Raw genomic sequence first — 9743 nt, forward strand, 5'->3', positions numbered from 1 at the left:
GTACACAGAGGCGGCATGATAAGGGGAACAAGGTAACAGTGAGGGGTTCTGTGGTCTCGTGTTCTGGTGGTCCTGTGCCCTGGTGCCCGTGGCTGTGCCTTCGAGGAGTCTGGAAAAGGAAAGTACTTGGACATTTCAAACGTGTGTTTTCTTAGATGCACGAGAACAATGGACAGGGAGCCCTGGCCAAGTAGCTCAGCAGATTAGAGCTTTGTCCAGATAGGCCAGGGTTGGGGGTGCAATCCCTGGTCAGGGCACCTCGGACAATCCACCAATGAATGCATAAGTAAGTGGAACAACAAATCAAATTTCTCTCTCTCTCCTTCCCTCTCTCTCTCTCTAAAATCAACAAATTAAAACACACACACAGACACTGGGCAGGGTTTTCTTTAGGTAAAGACTGACCCTTGTAAGGGAGCTATAGGCCTGAGCTATAGGCCGGGGTCAGGACTACCCACATCACCTGCCCAGTTAGGAGTTTGGGGTCACACCAGCCTGTGTGGTTGGCCACTGAGCTTGGTGGACCTGCCACAGGGGATCGTTTTGGGTGATAACAATGTTCTTTACGATGGTAGTGAATCAACAAGTCCACTCCACACTCGAGGAGGAGGGCATGGAGGCGCACCTCCTGCAGGGAGGTGTCTGGAAGAATCTGTGGGCATCTTTCAAAACCAACCCCGTGGCTGATGGCGGGAGGCCTCCGTCAGCTCCTCCCCACGGGGCCTCTCCATAGGACGGCTCGGGTGGCCTGATGACATGGCAGCCGGCCTTCCACAGAGCAGTGATCCGGGAGGAAACAAGAAAGAATCCGCAGTGTCTCTGATGGCCTGACTTCATCTCTGTACACCCATCTCTGCAGTATCCTATTGGTCACCCAGGTCAGCTTCATTCCGCATGGAAGGGACTCTATCAGGGCCCGTACCCCGGGGAAGCAGGGGCCCCGGGGGTCATCCTGACCGCTGGCCGCCACAGGTGCCCACAGGAAGCAGTGGCTCATTCTGTCAGGGCATGCTGGGGAGGGCTCCCCAAGGACAGTGACAGGGAGAGGGGCTGTGGGGTCCCACAGACGCTGAGAGAATTGAGCAGGATCAGCGAGGTCAGAAGACAAAGGGAAAGAAAGACCAGGATGGGTGTGGAGGAGCCCGCTCTCCGCCCGCCTCGGATGCTGCTGCTGCCTTCCTACGGGATCTCTCCCTCCGCGGCGGGTGCCAGGCGCACAGTGAGCCATTAGGCCGGGCAGGCGTCCCTAATGGCGGGTATTATGTACTCGGGGAGCCGGGGTGGCTGTTCAGCGCCGCTGTTTCATCTCCCTGCCATGGGCTTCCTCAGGGACCCAGCACTGCAGTGTAGCAGCCCCGCCTCCCCTCCGTCATGTTAACATTCAGAACATCAGGTCTCCACCGTGAGCCCTTTAAAACGTGTACATTTTTAAAAATATATTTTATTGATTTTTTACAGAGAGGAAGGGAGAGGGATAGAGAGTTAGAAACATCGATGAGAGAGAAACATCGATCAGCCGCCTCCTGCACCCCTCCCACTGGGGATGTGCCCGCAACCCAGGTACATGCCCTTGACCGGAATCGAACCCGGGACCCTTCAGTCCGCAGAGGCGAGGCTCTGTCCGCTGAGCCACACCGGCCAGGGCTAAACGTGTACATTTTGGGTGGGAGGAGAGGGGGAGAGCAGCAGGGAGCTCAGCCAATCTCGGTTCATTCCCGGTCAGGGCACATGCCCAGATCGCGGGCTTGATGCCCAGTAGGGGGCGTGCGGGAGGCAGCTGATCCATATTCTCATCATTGATGTTTTTCTCTCTCTCTCCCTCTCCCTTTCTCTCTGAAATCAATAAAAATATATCTTAAGAAAATAATAATGAAGTAGGGATGATATAGAAAGTCTGACGTGGAGGTTTTTCCTGCTGTGAAGGCAGAGGCAGCAGAGGCAATGGCCTCCTCCCTCTGACAGGCACACAGAAGGCCTCCAGCTGGAAGCAGCCGTAAACAACTTGCAAAAGGAGACAGCTGGCACTAGATGGCAGCTGTGACACGTCGGTGCCCTGGCTCACCAGCCATTGCCTGTGCCAGCCTGCCTGGCCCTGCGGTTCAGGTTTCACAGTCCAGCAAAGCCAGCTCTCCTGCCAGGTGCCCACTCCCAAATCAGGGCAGCGCCCCCCTACCAATTCCTCCACACGGAACCTGGGGCCCGGGTCCTCCTTGCCCTGCCAGGGCCATGAATGCTCCTGTGTGTACCTCCCTGTCCTGGCCCATCCCTGGGGTGTCTGTTGCTAGGCAGCCGTGCACACCCAAGGGTCTGGGTCCCTGGGGACGAGGCTGCAGAGTCTGAGGCTTAGGAGGAATGTCAGTGTGTTGGGGCCACCCCTCGCCCTTGCTAAATGACCAACTTCCACAATGGCTTTTTTTTTTTTTTTTTGGTGGAAAAACAAGCAAGAATGTATTGACCACAGCAAAAATAAACTTAGGTAGTGACATCAGGAAGCCCATAGGAGAAGCACCTGGAGAGCCCAGGCCGGGCTGCTCTGGCTCACTGGGAAGTCAGAGAATAGGGGGCCTTGGAGACGGATTCGGGGGGTGAGCCTGGGACAAGCTGCTGCTGCCCATTGCTCCCCTCATTGTAAGTCTCATGGGGTCCCTTAGAGGATGGGATACGTGCCTGTGGGGGGATGAGAGGGGAAGAGAATGGCACAGGCATACTCTCTGGAAAGAGAAGGCCCACAATGGCTTTAACTGGTGTCCTCGCTGCCTTTGGATTTAGCAAGTGAGTGACATGAGTTAAAACCATTGTCTTAATAAAGGCACTTTTAGTTGTAAGTACCAAAGCCCTGTGACAATGAGCTTAAGCCAAATAGAAAGATGGGAGAATTGTTCAGTCAATAGCTTTAAGGGCCATAGGTAATATGTACATTTAGACACAATTATACCCCTATGGGCTTCAGGCATGGCTGGATCCAGGTGCTGGAGGAAAATCATGAAGCATCGTGCTGTCTCCATCCATCTCTTCCCTTCTCTCTTGAGCACAAAGTCCTAAGTGCTGAACGAGATCCACGTCTTTCTTCATAGTCTTGGGAGTCTTTCTTCGAGGCTCCCAGACTTGACTTGGGTCCAAATTCATGCCTAGATTGAGGAGTCCTGGGAGATGGCTACCCAATTTGGCTAGACGCAGGCAGAGGTCAGGATGAGTACGAGGGAGGCTTGGCTCCCCGAGAAAAACCACCAGGTACTGTCACCTGAAGAAGGGACCCAGGACGAGCCAAGTCAGCAGATGCCCCCTCCCCCCCACACACACACTCACCTGTGTCCTGCCTGAAGCACACCCAGCATGACACCCAGGCGCCCGGCCTGGGAGGGAGAGGCTGTTCCATGACTCAGCCGCCCTCTGGCCCACGAGCTGGCCCCATGGGGCAGAGGTTGCTTTCTGGAAGCCCTGCTCTCAGGCGTCCTGATCGTGCCTGACATTCACTCAGACATGAATCAGCACCCCTCCGGGGCCTCCTGGACGAGCAGGGTGCTGCTTCCTGGAACGGGTCGCTGTCCTGACCAGGTCAGGCACGTGAAGGAATTGCCTAGACCTGGTGGCACTCACGTACCCGCCCCATGACGATTCCCCTACCGTTTACCCCATATACTTCTTTGGCCCCTGCCAAGCGGCCTGGGGATCCATTTCATCTTGCTCTTGCCCAAGACATGCCGGGGAGGTGAGCTTCCCTTATTACACCCTGTTAGTCACCGGCTGGCGTGGCCAGGCTGGGTCTGCGCCTTTCCCGGCGCCCTGCTAGCGGAGGTGCGATGTCAGTCCCGGGCTTACCCCTGGGGCTGCGTGTCCCCACGCTACCAGGTCACAGGGCCGCTCGCCCAGCCGCTGGGCTCCACCACCGCCTCCTAACATCCTCTTCTTCAAAGCCTGCGTCAGTTCAAGATTGCACAGCAAGCCTGGAGGTGTGGCTCAGTGGTTAAGCTTTGACCTAGGAACCAGGAGGTCACAGGTCTATTCCCGGTCGGGGCACATGTCCGGGTTTCGGGCTGCATCCCCAGTGTGGGGCGAGCAGGAGGCAGCCGATCCATGATTCTCTCTCATCATTGATGTTTCTCTCTTCTCCCTTCCTCTCTGAAATCAATAAAGATATATATATTTAAAAAATTAAAAAAAGATTGCATAGTAAGATGTGTGATTATTAAACTAGTGCGTATCTTCCTCCCGGTGTCCCACCAGAAGTTTTAAAACATGTGATACCTGACCATTTAGCCAGGGCACTGACCTCTTCCCCCCTTGGATTGTCAAATTAAAAAATAACAAAAAAATAAATAAAATGAAATTAAAAATGACAACAGCCAACACAGGCATAACCGTCCGGTGTGCATGAATCAAAATTGTGCCTATTGTTGTTGCCAGATCGGCAAAAACGTAATATATTTTTGGAGTGCCGCAGAATTTTAGAAACTCACTTCTGTGCCACGAGATGAAAAGGGTTGATAATCTTCCAAGAGACAAGACCTGGGTGTCCCTAGACCCTCGGACAGTGACTGCGGAACATAGGAGGTGCTCAGTAAGCATGTGTCCACTCATCCGTTTGCCTCTCATCCCTTAGACTTGGGATGGTAAGTCCAAGCAGATATGGCCCCTGCCTGGCTCCCGCCCTGGGGGGACAGGCTGGGCGGCAACCATCGCTGGCTAACGGCAACGCTTTCTCCGAGCACAGCTCCGGGAAGCCCGGGAGAAACAGCTGAGTCACAGGATCCAGAAGAGTGTCCCTGAGGACGTGATGTTGGCCAAAGTTCAAAACATTGAGAAGACAGAAGCCAGGTGAGAGAGGAGGAGGAGGAGGAGAAGGAGGAGGAGGAGGAGGGGGAAGAGGCCTCACAAACAGGGTGGAAAGCAAGGGAATGAAGTGCAGCCTGTGTGTTGGGGCAGGGGCGGGGGGCCTGATGGCCGAGTCCCTTGATGTTAACCCCCAGAACAGGGGTCACCATGCAGGAACGGGGGCTTTGGGTTAAGCCACTGCCTTTCTTTAAAAGAAAGAGCCGGGCTGGTGTTGCTCAGTGGTTGGGCGTGGACCTGTGAACCAGGAGGTCAGGGTTCAATTGCTGGTCAGGGCACATGACTGGGCTGTGGGCTCCATCCCCAGAGTGGGGCGTGCAGGAGGCAGCCGATCAGTGATTGATGTTCCTCTCATCATGGATGCTTCTATCTCTCTCTCCCTCTCCCTTCCTCTCTGAAATTAATAAAAATATATTTAAAAAAGAAGAAAAGAAAGTAAGGAAGGAAGGAAAGAAGATGGTGTCAAAGGGAGAACGTATGTTTTGGACAAAGCACTAGTTTAAAAGGCTGGGGACCAGCTGTCAGATTCCATCAGCACCTGGCAGGGTGGCTGCCACACAGTAGGGCCCTCAGTAAATGTGCGAATGCCTGGGGGAACGTCATTGCAATCAATGGGTTTCTCTTTTCTTTTATTTGAGGGAGAGAGAGAAGCATCGATGTGTTGTTCCACTTACCGATCCATTCATTGGTTGACTCTTGTCTGTGCCCTGACCGCAAGTGGAACCCACAACCTTGTGTATGGGGACATACCCTACCAACTGACTGCCCAACTGAGCTACAGGCCGGGACGCGACAGGTTTTTGTTAAAACAGAGAATGAAGCCAGCCAGGGGTAGGCCTCACAGGGAGCCCACGCAGACTCCCAAAGCCACACAAAAGAACTGAAGGGCGAAGGAAATTACATTAAAACGGGCAGGTTTATGTAACCCTGTCTGTGCAGAATAACATGTGCCGGGCCCCACAGGCCATTGGCTGCAGGCGCTGCCACTGTTACTCAGAGAGCAGGCGAGGGCCCGTGGATGCCAGGCGGAGACGGGGCTGCGGGAATTCAGCACTCAGCGCCTGTTCTCTGGCTCCGGTGAGTCACCCTGTTTGCGACCTGAGATTTATGAAGACAGCGCTACGCATTAGAAAGAAAGTTCAATCCGGGTCCCTCCCCACCGCCCCTCCCCAGCCCCTGGCTGTGCGGAGCCGCTGTAAATGACTCATCAAGGAATCAGGGTGCGTCACAGGCTGGCAGTGAAGTCCTGAATCAGAGGCTAAAGTTCTAGGACAGAGTCTGTGATCAGATCTCACTATGGATGGCGGTCCTCCGTGCCACTCAGCGGGGAGGGCCTCACCCCAGAGATCCTCAATGGGAGCCACACCCCTGGCACCGAGATACCCAGGCCTGGGAGCGCCTCTCACTCCACGTGACCAGGGGTGAGCTGATTCTCAGCCGCAGGCAAAGGAGCCCTTCATTTGGCCCGGCCAGCAGGGCTCAGCGGGTGAGCATCACCGATGAGCCAGGAGGTCACGGTTCATTCCCCATCGGGGCACAGGCCCAGGTTGCGGGCTCGATCCCCAGTGGGGGGCGTGCAGGAGGCAGCGGATCCATGATTCTCTCTCATCATGGATGTTTCTATCTCTCCCTCTCTCTCTCCTTTCCTCTCTGAAATGAATACAATTATTAGTATTTTTTAAAAGCAGCCCTTTGTTCAATACGCTGACTGTGGGCCCCGCGCCCTAGCCTCGGCTCAGGACCTCCCCTTTCCGGAACGGCAGAGACGCACCTCGGCCTTGCCCACACCAGGCACTGTGTTTGGTGCACGTCGAATCAATTTGCTGTCACAACAACCTTATGGGGGTGCTACCATCCCCCACTTTTCAGATGAGGAAGCAAGGCCGGCAGGAGGCCGGATCGGATCGTAAAAAGCTAGGAAGAGGCCTTGACAAGAGGAATGGGGAAACGAGGCCCAGGGCTGACAAACTGCAGAGCAATTTACAGCAGACGCAGAAGGTCAGCTTCCTGGAGGTAACAGCCGTATTCCAGGACTCGAGCCCGAAACCCGGGCATGTGGGTTGTCAGGGCCAGGGACTGACCCAGCGGCCTCTCGGGACGACGCTCAACCCACTGAACCACACCAGCCAGGGCCCACGCTGGTTAATGTGCAAGAGGCTTGAAGTGCTCCCTCAGCAGGGAAGGGGGTCACGAGCTGGGCGGTGGTGGGAGCCGGGGCGAAGTCAGCCAGGCCAGGGAGGACTTTAGCCTTTTCTATGTTCATCTCAGAAAGGAGCACATTTGTAAATTATTCACATAACTAACAATGAACTTTAAAATAGTGAGGGTTCAATGGCAAGTCGTGCAACTGCATTACCTTAGCTGGGGGTGAGCGCTCCTGTTTAGGGAGCCGGGGAGCCCGCAAAGGACAGGTTCCAGGAAACGCCGAGTGGGTGCCTGGCGAGTTTCTGCCTCTCGGGATGGAATTCACAAAGGGGGTTGTTCGCTTCCTGGGACCCAACTTCTCCCACCCCCACCCCCCCACCAGAGGCTCAGGTGCGGGGCCTGGCCCTGGGAACAAATGTGACCCTTCGCTCTCTGAGCTCTCCTGGTTCTTTCCTTCCTAACAGTCTGGCCAGACACCCAAGGTGATGTTTTTATTGGTTTTGACCAGTGGTTCTCAACCTTCTGGCCCTTTAAATACAGTTCCTCATGCTGTCACCCAACCATAAAATTATTTTCGTTGCTACGTCATAACTATAATGTTGCTACTGTGATGAATCATCATGTAAATATCTGATATGCAGGATGGTCTCAGATGACCCCTGTGAAAGGGTCGTTCGACTGCCAAAGGGGTTGCGACCCACAGGTTGAGAACCGCTAGTTTTAGACAGAGAGGAAGTGGGGGGAGAGAGAAACATGGATGTGAGAGAGAAGCATCCATTGGTTGCCTCCCGTATGCACCCTGACGGGGATTGAACCCACAAACTGGGTGTGAGCCCACACCAGGAATCGAACCCATCACCGTTTGGTGTATGGAAGACAACGCTCCAACCACTGAACAACCCGGCCAGGGCAAGACCAAACTTCTTACCTTTAGGACCCCAACCTGCCTGTCCCAACACCGCTCACCTCTGACCTGCCCCTCCCTCTCTGTCTGCCCCGCAGGCACCCTACCGCCTTCCCTGAGCTCCTCAGACGCCAGGTCTTCAGTGCTCCCTGGCCTGGGGTGCTGTCCGCCTCACCACTGAGCGAGATGGAGCGTGGGGTGCAAGCTGGACCCTAGGGAACCAGTCCCTTGGGAGGAGGTGGGAGGAAGCAGGATGGGGCGGGGGCAGAACCTGAGGCGGGCCTGCCCGAGCCTGGCCAGCCTTCTGGGAAGCCTTGGGGCAAAGACTGCACTAACAGGTCCTGAGTCTTTCCAAGTTGGGGCTTTGCCGAAACCGGTTTGGCTCAGTGGGTAGAGCGTCGGCCTGTGGACTGAAAGGTCCCAGGTTCAATTCCAGTCAAGGGCATGTACCTGGGTCGTGGGCACATCCCCAGTAGGAGAAGTGCAGGAGGCAGCTGATCGATGTTTCTAACTCTCTGTCTCTCTCCCTTCATCTCTGTAAAAAATCAATAAAATATATTTAAAAAAAAATAAAGCGGGGGCTTTATTTTATTTACTTATTTTTTAATCCTCGCCCGAGGATATTTTTCCATTGATTTTTAGAGAGAGGGGAGGGGAGGGGAAGAGACAGAGAGAGAGAAACACATCAACTGGTAGCAGTAGAGCTACGTGCCCTTGACGGGAATCGAACCTGAGACTCTTGAGTCCACAGGCTGACGCTCTAGCCACTGAGCAACTGACTAGGCCAAGTCCCAAGTCTCACTCAGCACTGAGCAGACTTCTCCAGCTCGGGCATGATGGCGACCTCAGGCAGGGTGGCCCCGTGCAGGGGAGGTGGCACTGGCCGGCGGAGGCCGAATGCCGACTGCACCACCCTGGATGGAGGCAAGCTCTCCCCTAACTGGGGAGGGCACAGGCCCTGATGTGCTGCTGCCCACATCCCCTGCCAGGCCTCAGGGCAGCCTCACCGCTGACACTTCCTAAGGGAAACCTTTGCTCAGACTCTGGGCTCTGAGCTGCCATAAAACTCCGTTCCTCTCCTCCCAGCAGTTACCACAGGAATGACCGGTCACGGATGCGATTATCTAATTGATACCTGTTGGCCCTAAGAAACTCTACCCTCTGTGCAGGGAGGGGCCGTCTTCCTGACTCACCGCAGCCCCTAAACAGCCCAGTGACAGTGTGTTCCGGAGCACGGAGCACAGTCCTGCGAACATGGGACTCTCTGAGCTGCAGGAGCCTGGGGAGCTGGCTGTGTGTTTGAAGCTCATTCCATTCCCAGGGAGGAAACTCAGGATCCTTCCGATCAGGTGTCATCTTTCCTATTTAGGAGCCTCACCTGGCCGGGCCGGCCGGTGTGGCTTTGTGGTTGAGCGTTGGCCTCTGAACCAGGAGGTCACCGTTTGATTCCCTTCAGAGCACATGCCCGGGGTTGTGGGCTCGCTCAGAACCCCAGTGTGGAGCGTGCAGGAGGCAGCCAATCAATGGATCAATGATCCTCATCATTGATGTTTCTATCTCTCTCTCCCTCTCTGAAATCAATGTAAAAATAATCCACCCTGTGTTAAGCATTCATTCTGCAGCCAGCATTTAGAGTGGCTACTACGTGCTGGAAACCCTTAGCGGGGCGGTCATACCAGGAAACGCGCTGCCCAGCCATTCCGGAGCTTCCTGGAGGAGGCCGTAAACCAGTAAAAAGTATCTGAGCAAGACCATGTCCGATGCTTGGAAGGAGATAAAAAGGGGTCAGGGAGGCGGGGGAGAGCTCCGACGGAGGGGCCAGAAGCCGGACCACGTGCTATGCCAGGTGCCGGTCCGCCCATCC

The sequence above is a fragment of the Myotis nattereri genome, assembly GCF_964212035.1.
Source record: "Myotis nattereri genome assembly, chromosome: 15".
Lineage (NCBI taxonomy): Eukaryota > Metazoa > Chordata > Mammalia > Chiroptera > Vespertilionidae > Myotis > Myotis nattereri.